The sequence below is a fragment of the Rattus norvegicus genome, chromosome 17 (genome assembly GCF_036323735.1).
Source record: "Rattus norvegicus strain BN/NHsdMcwi chromosome 17, GRCr8, whole genome shotgun sequence".
Taxonomy (NCBI): Eukaryota; Metazoa; Chordata; class Mammalia; order Rodentia; family Muridae; genus Rattus; species Rattus norvegicus.
This window is the reverse complement of record NC_086035.1, coordinates 13,957,501-13,973,284: the sequence shown is the minus strand read 5'-3', so window position 1 is coordinate 13,973,284 and position 15,784 is coordinate 13,957,501. Positions and strand designations below refer to the sequence as shown.

The 15,784-nt window shown below is 47.1% G+C and overlaps 1 long non-coding RNA gene across 2 annotated transcripts in view; it reads right to left on the bottom strand.

The window, feature by feature from the left end:
- Positions 1-824: 824 nt before the first annotated feature.
- LOC102556322 (uncharacterized) overlaps positions 825-15,784 on the bottom strand; it is an 18,540-nt gene continuing 3,580 nt past the window's right edge. The window contains exons 1-5 of one of the 2 annotated variants that reach the window (XR_596641.4): positions 15,660-15,784; positions 15,310-15,411; positions 6,112-6,372; positions 5,301-5,393; positions 825-1,519 (exon numbers count right to left, since the gene is read on the bottom strand). The exon at positions 15,660-15,784 is cut by the window's right edge and continues 3,580 nt beyond it. This is a non-coding gene — a long non-coding RNA (uncharacterized LOC102556322). Of the gene's footprint in view, positions 1,520-5,300; positions 6,373-15,309; positions 15,412-15,659 lie in introns of both variants that reach the window. The other variant, XR_010059398.1, reaches the window with a different exon arrangement.

Genomic DNA, 15,784 nt, shown 5'->3' with positions numbered 1-15,784 from the left:
TGATCTTGTGGGCTCTGTCCTTACGAACAGATTAAAGTCAACACCACAGCAGTTATTGTGAGAGTACTGCTGTAGTCTGTGTGTACGAAAAGAGGAGAGGCTGTCAGGCAAGGAATGGAGTCTGGGAGAGGAGAAAGAGAGGGGTGGGGAACTCATTCGAGCAAGACACAGACATGCATGGGGATGTCACCTCGGGATCAACATAGTTGCGTGATGAATATGAATTCATCTCTATAACAAGAACACTAATTAGAAGAAAAAGAAGCCAGTTCTGCCTGCTGCACACTTGCCATAAGCCAGTGAACCTTCCGTTCATTATAAGTTACTCAGACTCAGGCATTCTGTTATAGCAGCAGAACACGAACCAAGATGCCTTTGAGACCTTGAGACCCTTTGCCTCAGGACTTCTTCCTTGGGAAGCAGAAGTGCGAGATTTGGTACATACACAATTGTCCCCACTGATTTCTATACCTGTGTTGTCTGTTGGGCTGGGGGAACCATTCCATAGGTAGAGCACTTGCTACACAAGCATGAGATCCTGGAGTTTGGATCCCCAAATCCCATGTAAATGTAGGGTGTACATGGCATCCGGCCTCTGATTCCACCCTCCAGAGATAGAGGATCCTCAAAGCAGCCAGGCAAGTCAGTTTTACTGAGAGGCCCTGACTCATTTAGTGAATTGAAAAAGTGATTCAGAATGATTTCCAACATCAACCTTGGCCTCCATATGCACATGAGTGTGCGCGCACACACACACACACACACGTGAAACTGGAAAAGGAAGTAAAAATGTCTTCAAAAAAAAAAGATACCAAGCAGGCAAATGACTTGTCAGAGTGTGTATTCATTTTCTATCTCCTAGATGTTATTCCTGGTTCTGTGATTATTTTCTCATGCCATAGACACTATTTCTCACATCCTGGTCATCACAAGATAAGTGGGCCAGTGGACACCAGGCAGATGAATATTCTTCTAACAGAGAGCTGGGTCAGGACGGACAGCTGGTCTGGGACGTCACTGTGTTAAAAGCACTTAAATAGCATGCGCAAAGCCTAGCTCCCACCCCCAGCATCGAAAACCAAACTAGATTAGAGGCTTCCAAGACACTAAAAGAGGCTAAAGTTCTTTCTACCACAGGAACAAGATAAGAAGGCCCTGGTTAGGGGCATTGGCCCTTTGGTTCCATTTTCTAACTGATCCTAAGTATGTTCCATCAGCGTGCTTCAGTCATGGTCACCTGAAGACCGTGGCTCACTGTGTCTCTCATAATGTTCTCTTTCCCCTTCTCCCCTTCCCTTAACTCCTGCCCCGACTCCAACCCCCACCCCCAAAGCTTGGCACAGAGTCAACACTAAGTAGGTTTTAAGATAAGCTAGTGAATTAGCGAACAAATTAGACCACAGTTCTTATCAACAGCAATTAAAGCCACTTGACAGCCAGTTTAAGACAAGAGCATCACCACCGGTCATGACAAAAGAGAAGCGGGCTCCAGTGACGTCTTCATGTTCTGTTTAAGTCCCTGGGGAGAAAAAAAAAACAAACAAACTAACACATCCTTTCAGCTGCTAACAGAGCGTTTATCAACCCAGCCCAGTTTTTACTGCCAGCTGATCTGTGGCAGCCCTGGTGGCAAAGCCTCGCACCCCAGCCCAGACTGTATCTTAACATTCCCACCTGCACCGGGTGGGGGAGGGGCAGCTGTGTCCCTGAGCAGGGTGGGGGCCGGTGCTGTAGCAGCTCCCCCCAACGTCAAGTTGCAACATAAGCCCATCGGAACACTGTAACAAAAATACATCTTGGAGCCGATCCTTGACTTTGATATCCTGTTGCTTATTTTCTGTAAAAACAAACTAAACTCGGACTGTTCGATAACAGATTGTAGACACAAATAGAAGCTCACGTGACCAGACGAACCAACTGATAAACAGTCCTTAGGTTCCCCCCTACAAGCCCTTTGTGCAAACTTTCCATAGTCTGCAGGAGTGCAAAGTGGGGCCGGAGGCTGTGAATAGTTTGCCCACGGTGGAGGTCTGTGCTTTGTGAAGAAATGGGGTGCACCCGGGAGAGATGGTGCTCCCTGGCCAGTGTCTGTGTCAGCAAATCATAGGTGCAATGAAAGACAATGTCTCAAAAAATAAAATAAAGTAGAGAGTGACAGAGAAAGGACCCTGACATCTGGCCTACACAGACACGCAGACACACACACACACACACACACACACACACACACACACACACACACACGGGGGTAACTATGATTATTAATTTCAAACCCTTTCCCTCAGAACGTCTGTATCAGCCATCTTGAGCTCAGAGAGTACATCAGGGCCCTTTCTTAGTGACAGCCACCTAGTCAGACATCCACACAGTCTCTGGCCACCTGGGAACCCTGCAGAGAGAGGAGGCATCTTCTAGTCCCATGAGTCCCTGGAAAGTAGTGAAGTTCCTCCCTCAAGTGATGGGAACACTGCAGAGGCTCTGGGCTCTCTCCAGCTGAGCAGAGCCTACATCGAGGTCCGGCTCTTTTCTACCTCGGCTGAGAATTTCGACATCCATGGCTGATGATGGAGGGACTGAGCAAACAAACCCACGGCAGGGTAGATCTCAGCAGGACTCACACATGTGGGTTTGGATCCCAGCAGAACCCACAGCACATGGAAGGCTCTACCTGCCAATACCCTGAGGTCAGGGTCATCTTCATGTTGGCCAGTATCGCTGGTCTGCCATTTTCTTTTTTTCCAGACGTAAGCGTGTTATTGGTTTTACCATCCCGTTTCACACAGAAGGAGTAGCACCCACAGCAGATTCCTCTCAGGGCACCCTCTGCAGCAGAGCTTTTGTAAGAACTCAAGAAATTGGGGGCGGGGCTGGGTGGTTGCCACTCACCAGTTCGTGCTCAGCATCTGGAATTTGACCTTGGCGACCCAGGCACAGTTTATTTTAAGACTCAGTTCACTGACAATGCCCACACAGGCCTGGGGAGTGGGGTTGGATTCAAAGGTGAAAGAGACCCATCTGGGGGTTTGTGGTGATGACCCTGTGCTCGGCCCTGGCCGTAGAGCAGTTACTCCAGAGACACTTGGGGCCCTTCTACTATCAGACCACAGAGGTTTGGTTTGGTTTTGTCTTTTCCGTTGCAAAGTTGTGCTGTTTAACAGGCCTCTGGGAGCTGAAGTCGACTCCAAAGAAAAGATACAAAATGCTTAACCTCTTCACCGTGGAGGGAGGGAATGAACAGAGGACCACAGAGCTCTGTCAGGTCCAGAAGGACAAGGGATCTGGCATCTCACAGAGCCTGATTCTTTTGCCTTTGCAAGTGTAGGACTCATTAAGAGTTCCCTTGCCTCGGCCCGGTTTCATTACATAATGCTGACCCTTGACGGTCTCACAGAGTTGAAAGTGCACTGGGAATGACAGCCAGAAGTGGAAGAGATTGCACAAGAGCCTCCATATGGTGGGAAAGGTGCAGAAGCCATGATGTTCTTGGGTAAAAATCCCAATGTCGAGGGTAGGGTGCCTCTCTATGAGTTGTCAGTCAAAGGGACCCCCAAAGCTCCCACAAACCATACAGGCCATCACCACTGCTGTAGGTTGCGTGCTAGAACTGAACGGTAAACCCTTACTGCTAAAGACAACACATGCCTGGTTCGCAGGAAAAAGCAGACAGGGACTATGATCCCTTCCTGATGACTGATTTTGTAATGTAAGATGTTGCACAGGCTGTTGGGAATTCTGTCACTGGTCGTCCTACTCAGAGGCTGTGTGCTACACGTAACATGCCAGGTAGAATGTGTCTGCTGCGATGGTGTCACAGATGTTATGAGTATAGCCAATTGCTTTCTGCTCAGGGAAGTCATGAGACAGAACTCTTAAGGTCTCTCCGGAGGTCACGTAAGTAACGAACCAGTGCTAGGGGAGAGGGTACTCTTCAGTGGAGTTTCATGCAAGTTCCAGAAGGAATCTGAATGGTACAGTCTTCCTGAGTCATCACCCATGCTCCTGGGAGTAGCGCCCGTAAAATCATGGGTTCCAATCTTGGCTCGGGTGGGATCTTTTCTTTGGTCTGTCAGTGTGCTGTGTCTGGGGTGACAAGACATTTATTCCTATTTCCCAAAGAAAAGCCACTCACCCAACAATATTCCTGAGGTACTCTCACCATTTAGAAAACAAAGGTGCTTTAGACCCACTTTTACATTGTACGGGAAAAGATGTGTTTGGTCAACAAGTCAAATCTGGGACTCAGATTAACAGTTTCCCCATAGGAAGGCTCACTATGGACATGGCTTCATTCTGTGATAGGAGAGTTAGTGTTGTGTGTGTGTGTGTGTGCCCATGTACATATGCATGCATATATGCATGAGTGAGTATACACATGAAGATGTGAATATGAATTAGTGTGCATTTATTTGTTCCCCAGAGATTTATGCTTGAATCCGTCCCAGTTGAACAATGTTGCTACCTGGTTCCTCTGTCACTGGCTGTGTGGCCTCCAGTGACTCGAGGATTAATTGCCTTTCGATTCAATGAAAAAGCCATCTTCAAATGGTCACTAAGTTAGCCAATGTCACTCCTTTACATTTTGTAATATACTTGCTATGTCCTGTGCAGTGATTGGTCATAAAGTGATGGTGACACCCTGTCAACTGCCTCTGTCATTAGGCTGTGGAAAAAGTCCCAGGAAATGACTATAACCTCAGTAAACTGCTTGCATAATTAGCACGGATTCGTAAAACTCACCGTGACATCGTTAAAATGGTTTTGATTAGAAACAAACTTTTTGCAGGAGTTGAAAATCGGCTCGTTGATAGTTTGCATGCAGGCTGCCTAGGATTCCTCAAGGTTGCTACCTTTGACGAGAGAAAATAAGTAGAGGCCCTCTGGAGGGCATACAGATCCTGAGAGACCCAGAACTAGAGATGTTTGTGCACTGCCCTGTAGGTGCTGGGAACGAATCTGGTCGGTCGGTCTTCAAGAGCAGACAGTGTTCTCAGCCGCTGAGCCATCTCTCTCTACATGATTTAAAAAAACAAACGAGCCAATCAAAAGATTTCCGAAGCACCTTATTGCCGCTTCATCTGTCTGGAAGCCATTGTCTGTCCAGGTAGGCGGCTTCCCACCAAAGCAGAACTGAGACCAGCTCTGGCTGTAGTGCGTTCAGAGATGGTTCCAGAGAAATGGCTGAGGAGAACAACTGAGCCGGAGAGGAGGTGACTATATCAAAGGGCTGTGGGTTCTGCCCTGCCCTGTGGACACCACAGGTTGTCTTCAGCATCATTCTCTGACTCCTCTCTGGTACTCACCCACAGCCATTGGCTGTCTGGCAATTCTTTATGATCAATCGAAGACAGCTGGGGGAGGGGACCCTCGGGTCTGGAAGTGCAGCTTTTTGGGAGCTGAAATAAAACAAAGCATTAGAGCCAATCCCCAATGTGTGTGTGTGCTCTAAAGTGTGTGTACATGTGTGTATGTCTGTGTGTGCTATAAAGTGTGTGCACATGCATGTGTGTGTCTGTGTGTGTGTGCTATAAAATGTGTGTCCGTGCATGGGTGAATGTGTGTGTATGCTATAAAGTGTGTATATATGCATGCATATGTGTGTGCTATAAAGTGTGTGTACATGCATGTGTGTGTCTGTGTATGTGTGCTATAAAGTATATGTCCATACATGGGTGGGTGTGTGTGCATGCTATAAAGTGTATGTACATGCATGTGTGTGTACTATAAAGTGTGTACATGCATGTGTATGTCTCTGTGTGTGTGTGCGCTATAAAGTGTGTGTCCATGCATGAGAATGTGTGTGCATGCTATAAATTGTGTGTACATGCATGCATGTGTGTGTGCTATAAAGTGTGTGTCCATGCATGCGTGTCTGTGTGTATGTGCTATAAAGTGTGTATGTTTACATGTGCAGACAGATAGTGGTTTATCTTTAAAAATTGCTTCCCATGACTGTAAAAGATGATGTGGGTGCAAGAAGATCACCCTGGCCTGTACCCGGCTTCTATGTATTCTTTTCATGTGTGTATGTGGTGTGCATGTGCACATATATATTTTTTCATGGTTGTGGGTACACAGGCATGTGTGTGCATGTGGAGGCCTGAGATCTCCTACCTTATTTGTTGAGGCAAGGCCTCTCAATCAAACCCAGAGCTCATGATACAGCTAGACTGCTCTGACCATTTCTTGTCTCCACCTCCCAAGGCTGGGATTGCAAATGAACCTTCGTGTCCATACAGCATGTACTGGGGTTTCTGGGGATCCAAATTTTGGCTCTCAAACTTGCGTGACAAGGGCTTTGACTGGTGAAGGATCTCTGCAGCCATCCTGTTTCTTAAAGGCAGCAGCTGAATTCCCTGATGAACAATGCCATCCCTGCACCAAAAGGAAAGTAGCATCCTCGAGGTAGGGCCAGCAGTCAAGCTAAAGAAGTCCATACAAAGAAACGTTATCACACCCACAGGCCTCTTCCCAGTCACACCCACAGCCAGCCAATCATCTGGCTCCCAGCCACTGATTTTCTTACATCTTTATGTTTGTATTTTATGTCCAGCTCAAGTACACCAAGGTTTGTTTCTAAATAATTCCTTGGGTTTACACTACCTAAAGACACTGAAGGCATTGCCTGTCTTCTTCTGCTAATCTGTCTTATGTCGTTTAATTCCTAGGCCCAGCTAAGGAATGGGGAATAGCAGAGAAAGCTATTACACCACAGTAACAATGGGGGTTGGCTACTGACATCCAAACTGTCCTATAGGCCAGCGGGTCAGAGTAGGGAGAGCAGGAATAAATCCAAGTGTTTACAGTCGGTTTGTCCAGCAATATTGCCAGGGTCACAATAGAAGATTGTATTTTTGATGAGTGGTTGGGGCGCAGAGGGTAAAGTGCTTGAAGTACAAACTTGCAGACCTGAGTTCAGATCCCCAGAACCCATGTAAAGCGAGCCATGGCAGATAAATAACACATGCATACATACACACACATGCATACATACCTACACATACATACCTACATATACATACATGCATGTATAGACACATCTATACACACATATATGCACACACAGACATACACACAGACACATATATATGCATATACATACACACATACATACACTCATGAATAAATAAATAGAATTAAATTGAATCTTGTTAGAAAAATCTAGTGTGTAGGAGCAGAAGAATGAAACTGGACCCTTATCTTTTAGGATAAGACCAAATAAACTCAACACACATCACAAATTTTTAAGAACCCAAACCACAAAATTACTAGAAGAAAACAGGAAAAAAAAAAACCTTCTAGACCAGGTCTAGTGAATGTTTTTAAATGTGATCCTCAAAGCACAGGCTACAAATTCAACAACAGACGGACAGACAGAAGGAACTGGGTGGGACACTGAGGCTTCCACACAGCAAAGGAAATAGAATGCGGAGGCGGCCTGCTCAATGGAACAGGGCACTTGCAAGTCCTATGTCTGGCAAAGGGGTAATACCCAAGTATTTAAGGAACTCAATGAACTCATTAGCAAAAAACAAATAACCCAGCTTAAAAACAGACACGGGGCCAGAGCACACATTTCTTAAGAAAGACACAGGAATGGCCCAGTGGATCTATAAAAAGACATCCAGTGTCACTGTCATCAGGGAAATGCAAATCAAAGCCACAATGAGAAAGCACCTCTCCTGCTGGAATGGCTCTTATCAGAAAGGCAGACGCCTGTCCTTCAAGCTGTGGAGAAAAGAAAAGCTGTTAACTCTGTGGGTGGGGATTGGAGGTAGAGCCATCATGGAAAACAGAAGGGGCTTCCCCAAATCCTAAAAGTGGAAGCTGGGGCAGTGGTTGAGCATTAGAGGCTGAGTTCAGACCCCCCAGCATCGAAGGAAAAGCCAGCCATGACAGCACATCTGTAACCCCAACCCTGGGAGACACAGAAATAGGAAGGTCTTAGCTGCGCACCGGAGGCAGGTACAGCCCACTCAGCAAGCTCCAGTTTCAGTGAGAGAATCTATTTCCCAAAACAAGACAGAATGAGACTGAGAAAGTCATGCACAGTGACCTCTGGCCTCCACATGCACATCCGCACGCAAACGCATGCACAAAAAGTTAAAAACATAGCCACAGTGTGGCCCAGCACTCCTACAACTGAGTATCCATCCAGGGCAAATAGAATCCATACGTCCAAGAGTCACCTACACACACCTAGGTTCACCATAGCTTTCCTCACTCCAGCCAAGATCCAATGTACGAGAGCAATCTGAGGGTCTCCAAAGACGAACACATACGTGCACACACATACGCGCATGTTCACACTCGAGTGCACACGCACGCGCGCGCGCTCGAGCGCGCACACACACACACACACACCATACAGTGGCCTATTAGCCTTAAAAAGAATGACGTCATTTGCATAGACGTGTGCAAACCACAAGAATGTGATGCTGAGAGGAATAAACTAGGGATAAAAGACAAACAAAACTAAAAGACACACACACACTCACCTATGCACATACATGTGTGCACATGTACAGGAGCATGCATACACACACACACACACACACACACACACACACACACACACACACAAGTTAAAAATACAGCCACCATGTGGCCCACACGGTGTTTGTCTTTATGCAGAAAACACAGAGAATAAGAGATAGTCTATTCCAGAGCTAAATTTGAGCGGTCATGCCCCAGGAAAACACATTTAGGTTACCCCCAAATTCTGTGTTCTGTCATGGAAGCAGTTTGTGTGTGTGTGGGGGGGGTGGTTATAATTTTAAGGAACATAGAAAGTCATTAATTGAGGCAAGTTCAAAATGCACCGGTGGGCACATCAGAGAAGCGGTAACAGTAAGGTGTGGGGGTCTTTTCTATGGGCTTCGGGTGCTATTTGATGGCATTCTTAGCTCTGGGTTGTTGAGGACTAGTTGTCTGCTAAGTTAACAGGTTTCAAAAGGTTTTTATCTATTAGTTCTAATACAGAGGTGGGCAAGAAAGGGCTGTTCAGGGAGCTGAGGTTAGTCTGAAGTAAGGCGATAGCCACTGGCTCCGCGACATTTCTACCTCTCTAGGGATTGGCTGTTCTAACCAGTCAATCCCTCAGCCTTTGCAGACACAGATCCCTTCTGGGAATTCTTGTTCATATTGACAAGGTATTTTGTTGCAATTCTCCTTAGCCTTTGTCAGACTGTTTTTGTGTAGAGCTCTGACGTTTTGGCTAAAGGACAATTCCAGAAACTTAAAGTAACTTGGTTGCTTTTCTAGATCCCTGCCCTCCTCACTATGGACCCCCAGTAACAGCTGCAGGAGAGATGTTGATCCATGGCTGATGGCCTCTAAGCTGGTGCTTGCCCTACCCCACTTGAAAGGCAAGGGAATGGTCTGTCTCTCCCCAAGTGCAGAGGGGCTGTGAAACTCCACAATCCCTTGGAGCCCCTCAGTGTCATCAAATCCTGGGGGCTAATCCCCACTTGTTTTTATCTAAATACTCCCTTTTCCTTGTTGGTCAATAGTCACCCTTGCTTGTAGCCCACCTTAGAGATGGACTCTGGGCAAGTTCTGCATATGGAATCTCTCAGCCCCTTACTCTAAAGCCTGCTGACCCTCCCTGTATGACAGTCCCTGTCTGTCTGCTTTGACAGCTGGATCTCGCAGCCCAGACCATGCCTGCCATTTGTCCTTTGGGGATTGCTACGCCCAGGGTGGGGGTGGAGGTAGAGGTGCTAAGGAATCTGCAATAGGGGAGCTCCTTCAGACATTCTAGTCACCAACTGTCGCTTTGAAGCCACCCTTAGGACCCTGAAGGTGAGACCTTCCTTGGGGGTTTGTGCTAAAGACATGGCTATAAAAGCAAAGTGTCCGGCAGTTCACAGAAGCTCGGAGATGCCTTGGCAACCCTGTTCTCAGGTGCTCTGAGGATACTGTGCAGCCAGCAGACTGTCATCTTGTCCCACTCCCATTCCCTGTGGCCCATGAACTCAGCAGCTGGTTGCTCCTCAATGACAGTCATCTCCTTTCCCCTCCAGCTCCATTCTGCAGAGGCTCTCCAAATCTCTTCACTTACTCCTGCCTCTCTTCAAAGGACAAGGACACCTTCCCAGTGCATATTTCTGCTGCCTGTCATGAGCTTCCTGTCTCTGTGTCTCAGGGACAGAACCAGAGTCTCCCTCCACACAGGAAGTGAACCTCAAAGCCCTCAGTGTCTTACTCCAAAGACTTTGTTTGCTTTGTAAATAATAATTGTCATTCCACGGGTCTGCAAATAATCAAGGACAGGAAAAAAAAGAAAATGTAAAAACAGCTGGATTGTTAAAAAAAAAACTATGCAAAACTATTTCTACAGTCTAGATTAGAAAGGAGAATTTTATGGGTGAAATGTACCTGTGGCTGTGTGCCCTTATGTATGTACCCATGTGAGCATGCATGTGTGCCTATGAGTGTGCCAGTGCATGTATGTGTATGCATGTGTGTATGCATGTGTGTATGCATGTGTGTATGAGTGTGTGTGCGTGTGCATATGTGATGTGTGTATGTGTGTGTGTTCTTAATGCTAGTCAACATATTTGTTGGTTTGAAAGGACTGAATTTGCATATGTTCGTGCCTATGGCACTGCACACATCTTTGAGTGTTTGTGCATCATTTTCTGTTCAGTGTGGGGTGTCTTGTGGGAGAGTCTGGCGAGGGGATGCTGGGGTCTTTGTATTAAGGCAGGAGAATAGAAAGCCATGGAGTTTGCAGCTCAACAGACGACCACAGGAAAGGTGGTGTCTTGTGAAGACTGGTGCCTTTCGTTTGCCTAAACTTCACTCAGTGAAAGGAGCATGCTCCGAGACGCCCTGTATCAGAATCCAGTAAAGACAGATACCTCGTTGATTATGCATAAGAGGGCGGGACTTTGCCCAGCTCTTCCTTCTTGGTCTCTCGGAGTCAAGGCACATCTCTAGGTTCCTCTGTGTTTCCCTTACATTCTCTACTGTCCTGTAGCTCTGTACTGACCATTTCCCAGCTGATTCTCAGTGCAGGCTGCCTTCCGGCCAGGTTAGACCAAGCCACCAACACTTTAAACCCAGAGTGGAAAGCACCTCTTGAAGACTGTACCACAGCAGCGAGCCCCATATCTGTCCTCCCTTGAGCTCCCTGCCTCACCCTGGGAGTCATCTAAGCTGATCACCCCCTCCTCCCGCGCCCAGACATGGCTGGGGACTTCCCAGGTGATTCCCCAGGACTCCTGAGCACTGAGGGTAGAGGGCTGTGACAGAGTGAAAATAGTCTCACATTCTGAACAGTCTTTGCTGTTACACGTAAGTCAACAGAGGACTTAAAAAGAAAACTGACATTTCTCGCAAATAATCAGGAAAACACACGCATCCTCCCACACCTCGCTTGCAAAGACGGGTAAAGGAGACATTTCCATTCAAGTCCAGAAAGTGAGAGTGATTTGTGCTCCCCTGGCATCCCACCCTGTGTCCAGACTAGCTTGAATGGGACAGACAGACCCTTGCTTGGGGACCACAGACACAGCCCCCTTGATGAAATGGGACTTGGGTCCTCAGGCGGATGCAGAATCCAGCTGTGGAAAGCAGCACAGGAGGGATTGGGAAGCATTCATTCCTCAAATGGACAAAAGACCATATGGAGCAGAGCAGACGGCCAGGAAGGCTTCCTGTAGGAAGTGCTAACTGAAAGCGGTCGTGGAGCCTGTCGAGGGAAGCCAGCTGGTTGGGGTGGTACAAATCTGTAAACCTATCACCAGGGATGTGGGGGCCGCAGGACTGAGGTCCAAAGTTACCCTCCGATACATACAGAGACCCTGTCTCAAAAGTAAATAAAAAAAAAATCAAAGTGGAAACTAATACTTAAGGTGGTGAGGAAGGAGGCAGCACATGCAAAGGTCCTGTGGCAGGAGACCACGGGTAAGCTTTCCAAAGGTGTAGACACTTACTTGATTCAGAAAAAGTCATGAAGGAGGGATGCCCTCACCCTAGGAGGTGGGGAAGAGGTCCCTCGGGGGACACTTTATAAGACCCTTTGACATCATTATGAAGTGTAACTGGAGACGCGGTGTGTGTGTGTGTGTGTGTGTGGTGTGTGTGTGTGGTGTGTGTGTGTGGTGTGTGGTGTGTGTGTGTGTGTGTGTGTGTGTGTGTGTGTGTGTGTGTAGGACCACTGAAACTGTAAAAGCTCTGGGCCAGTCAGGGTGAGTCACTGGGAAAACTAGAGACATTTGCAAAGCAAAGGACTTGAGCAGCTGGTAGCAGTGCAAGAAACTGCCACCAAGCAAGTGCCTGTGGGTTCACAAGGAGCAGTCAACTAGCAGATACCATGGTGCAGTCTGCTAAAAAGCACAGTGAAAGTTAGGGGCGGGGGTGCCGGGGTTAGCCACAGTAGAGCTGGATTGGAGCACTATGGTCCTCCCAAGAGGAGGAGGAGGAGGGAAAACAGCTTCCAAGAAAGGAGAGAAATCAGCAGGTGGCAGGAAGGGTGGGCAGGTGTAGGGGCAGCAGGAAGGGCGGGCCAGGCATCGGGGAGAAGTCCTCCTGTCACTGGTGCTTGAGATGAGAATGTCTCCCCAGAAGGTGAAGCCAGGTAGACTTTCCTTCTGAGCCTACTACCTTGACCCCCATTTACCTTCTACCACAGCAGGGGAAGCAGGTTGAGGTCTGAAGATCAAAGTGGCCGGAAAAAGTAAAAGCAAGGTTGTGTATGAGAGCGAGCTCAGCATACTCCGCAGAGAGGCGTGAAGAGAGGAAACAGCTGTAGCAGCCCTAGAGAAGCCAACGCCTGAGCTTGCACGGGTGGATTCTGTTGGCGAGCTTCCCAAAGGATCTTCAGGACCCATAGGGCTGTGTGGAGTGATGGGCTTGGGGAAGGAGTTACCACAGGAAAGTCAAGCAAGGCAGGGGATCTGTAGTCCCTCCCTTGGGGCTGGCATCTCAGAGTGAGAAGACCTGAAGATTCTACCAACTGAGAACATGACTGATGACCAAACTAAGGGACTGCCGTCACTAACACTGTGGTTTCCCCAGCAACAAGATGCACTGTGGCCGTCAGCTTTCTACTACTGTTACTGGAACAATAGACTAGAGACGGTCGATTTATAGAAAAGAAAGGTTTGCTTTGGTTCCTGGTTTTGGAGGTGTCAGCCTAGGATCAGTTGGCCTCATGACTTTTGGTAGTCCAGCATGGCAGGGCGCATGTGGAGAGGCAGAGGTGCTGGCTTACCTTGGAAAGACAAGAGGGACCATGATCCCACAACCCCTGCCCTCACTGACCTAAAGGTCCCACCAGCCCATTATCTTAAAGGCTCTGCTACTTACTGATAGTACAAGAAGGAGGCTGTGCCTTTAAAATGTAGATTTTGGGGAGAATTCAAATCTGAACTCTGGTGCCCATGGTCTACCCAGAAGTGTAAAGGTAAACAGAGAGGCAGAGGCCAACAGATGCCAGGCCAAACCTCGTGCTTGATAGAATTGACACAAAGAAGTAGCAGGGTAGTGGAGGGATGCAGGACTAGTAACAAGTGGTGGGTGGTAGAGGGATGCAGGACTAGTAACAAGTGGTGGGTGGTGGAGGGATGCAGGACTAGTAACAAGTGGTGGGTGGCAGAGGGATGCAGGACTAGTAACAAATGGTGGGTAGTAGAGGGATGCAGATCTAGTAACAAGTAGTGGGTGGTGGAGGGGTGCAGGACTAGTAACAAATGGTGGGTAGTAGAGGGATGCAGATCTAGTAACAAGTAGTGGGTGGTGGAGGGGTGCAGGACTAGTAACAAATGGTGAGTAGTGGAGGGATGCAGGACTAGTAACAAATGGTGGGTAGTGGATGGATGCAGGACTAGTAACAAATGGTGGGCAGTGGAGAGGTGCAGGACTAGTAACAAATGGTGGGCAGTGGATGGATGCAAGACTAGTAACAAATGGTGGGTAGTGGATGGATGCAGGACTAGTAACAAATGGTGGGCAGTGGATGGTTGCAGGACTAGTAACAAATGGTGGGCAGTGGATGGATGCAGGACTAGTAACAAATGGTGGGCAGTGGAGGGATGCAGGACTAGTAACAAATGGTGGGCAGTGGAGGGATGCAGGACTAGTAACAGGATGAATATCAGAGACATAAACATTGGAGGCACAGGGCCAGAGAAAGTAACGCATCAACAAATCCAGAAAAGCTACAGAAAGAGCTGGGCTTTGCGGCACAACCTGATGCCAGCAGTTGGGAGGCTGAGGCAGGAGGATCAAGAGTACAGGTTAGCCTGAGCTACTTAGGGAATTTGAGGCCAACCTGAGCTACAGGAGACTCTGCCTTCAAAATGAAAAGAACGCTAAAAGAAGGAAAGAAAGAAAAAGGAGAGAAATAAAAGGTAACACTTTTGTGTTGTTTTGTACATGTGACTCTCCCCCAAATGCCAGATAGGCAAGCAGACAGATGACAGGGACTTATATGTCATATAAATGCATACGAACACATATGTCTTATATATGTACTTAAATAGCTGAAATTTAAAATTTTTTAAATTAAAAATATTTGTATTTTCTGTCTTATTTTACTGATTTATTTGCTTTTTGAGGCAGGATCTCGCTCTGCAGACCAGGCTGATGTACAATTCACTCTATAGTTCCAACTGGCCTAGAACTCACTATGAAGCCCGGGTTTGTATCAAACTTGTAGGGATCTTATTACTTCAGTCTCCAGCGTGCTGAGCTAGAAGGTGTGGGCCACCACACCTGTCAGTGATTCTGTGTGTGTGTGTCCCAGGAACTAGATCAAAATATCAGTTAATATTATATTAGTATATACATTATATATATATGTATATATAAAATTAAAATTAAAATATATATATTTGGTTTTTTGAGACATGATTTCTCTGTGTAGCCCTGACTATCCTGGGCTTATCTGTAGCCCAGGCTGGCTTCAAATTCAGAGATCTGCCAGCCTCTGTCTCCCAAGTGCTGGAATTGCAGACGTGTGCCACCACCGCTCAGCTCAGATATAAAATATTTTATAGATACACATACATCCTAGGAATTAGATTTAAAAAAACAAAAGGTTAAATAAACAATAAAGGAAAACAAAATTACAGAGTAAATACAGGAACTCAATATTCCAGGAGGAAATAAAGAGTAAGAGGCTGGCCCTGAACAAATGACTGACCAAGTTTCACAGCTGTCAGCAGAACACTTCTGAGGGACAGTGCAGAACAGTCTTACACCGATTCCAGTAAGGGAAAGCTCTAGGGCCACTGCCTCAAAAGCATGGATTGAGTTTGATGCCCATCACCCATGGGAAAAGCCAGGCATACCTCCACACACCTGTAATCCCAGAGCTGGAGAAGGTGAGAACAGGAGGTGCCCCAGGGTTCAACTGTTGGCCAGCCTAGCCTCCTCTGTGAACTTCAGGTTCAGTGACAGACCCTGTCTCAAAAACAATAAAGGAAGACACTCAGTGTTGACCTCTGATCTCCATGTACACACTTAGATACATGTATACCCACACCAGAAATGTACATTGTACAATGAGTACACACATACGCGCACACACACACACACACACACACACACACGAAGCATAAAACTCATGACCTGTGCTAATCCTGAGGAAAATGATTTTCACTCTGGAATTTGATACCCAGCCAAACTATCAGCCCAGTCTGAGGAGTTACCTGAGAAGGAATTCCCAAGGTCTTTAGCCTATGTGGGACGTGCATAGATCACAGTCTCTTCCTCCTCCTCCTGACATCACTGGAAACTTGAAGTGTTCATGCTGTTAGCTTCCTGTCTGAGCTGT